The sequence below is a fragment of the Mus pahari genome, chromosome 2, assembly GCF_900095145.1.
Source record: "Mus pahari chromosome 2, PAHARI_EIJ_v1.1, whole genome shotgun sequence".
NCBI classification, from domain to species: Eukaryota; Metazoa; Chordata; class Mammalia; order Rodentia; family Muridae; genus Mus; species Mus pahari.
The window spans coordinates 103,529,387-103,530,535 of NC_034591.1; the positions used below are offsets into that span (position 1 = coordinate 103,529,387).

At 44.4% G+C, this 1,149-nt stretch overlaps 1 long non-coding RNA gene across 1 annotated transcript in view; it reads left to right on the forward strand.

The window, feature by feature from the left end:
• Positions 1-1,149, forward strand: part of LOC115063409 — a 23,367-nt gene that overhangs the window by 622 nt on the left and 21,596 nt on the right. The gene's annotated exons all lie outside the window — the stretch shown is intronic.

The window sequence follows — 1,149 nt, forward strand, 5'->3', positions numbered from 1 at the left end:
AGTTCGAGGCCAGCCTGGTCTACAAAGTGAGTTCCAGGACAGCCAGGGCTACACAGAGAAACCCTGTCTCGAAAAACCTAAAAAAAAAAAAAAAAAAAAAGACATAGAATCTCTAACTTTTTTAGCCAAACCGTCTACCACTAAGCCACAGTTTGTGTGTTTTTTCAGTGCAGAGTCACTGTGTAGCCCATCTTGTACTGAGCTCTGGGTCCTCCTGGCTCAGCTTCTCAAACACTGGAATTACAGGATGTGCCACCACTGGCAGGATTTTAGAATTTAAATGTTGAGGACTTGGTAGGAAATACCATTAATCCATCACTGGGGAAACAGAAACAGGTGGATCTTTGAGAGCTTGAGGCCAGCCAGGGCTACATAGTGATAACCTGTTTCCACAAAAGAAAGAAAAGAACTGCTTCATGTGAACTTGTCATTTTCTAAAGGAGCCACTCAGAACCCCCTGCACCTGTCTGTATGTGCAGTGCCTTCAGTTATTCTTGGTGTTAGTGACATTTGTTCAGGCTCAAATATTATTTTATAAAGCCTCTGGATGAGGACAGGGAGTGGAAGTGATTCAGGCTTGCCCAGAGGTTCAGTATCCATTCATCTGGCCTCCTCCCGGCTCCAGGGGATGGGGCAAGCGAGCGAGCGAGCGGTTCCCTGGTGACTTTCTTTCCTCAGTTGCTCCTGGGATGGATTTCTGCTTTCTTCATCCCAGCCCTTCAAGCAGATAAAATAAGTTGCTTTACCTCGCTCCAGTCATCCATTTCTCTTTAAACATTGGCAGAGCATGGGGGAGTATTAGATAAATCATAACCTGTGGACTCCTCAACTTAATGTAGGTAGTGGACATCGCAACAGACATGTGCTGAAGTGGCTGTGGCTGTGTGGGTGTCAGGGAGAGAAGAGCTTTTTGATCGAAATTTCACTTAGATCATATGTAAATGATTTTTGTTTTAATCTTTTTAAAAAAATTTTGTTTTGTTTTTGTTTTTTGCGACAGGGTTTCTCTGTTTAGCCCTGGCTGATCTATTTTATGTATGTGAGTGCACAGTAGCTGTCTTCAGACACACCAGAAGAGGGCATCAGATCCCATTACAGGTGGTTGTGAGCCACCATGTGGTTGCTGGGAATTGAACTCAGGACCTCTGG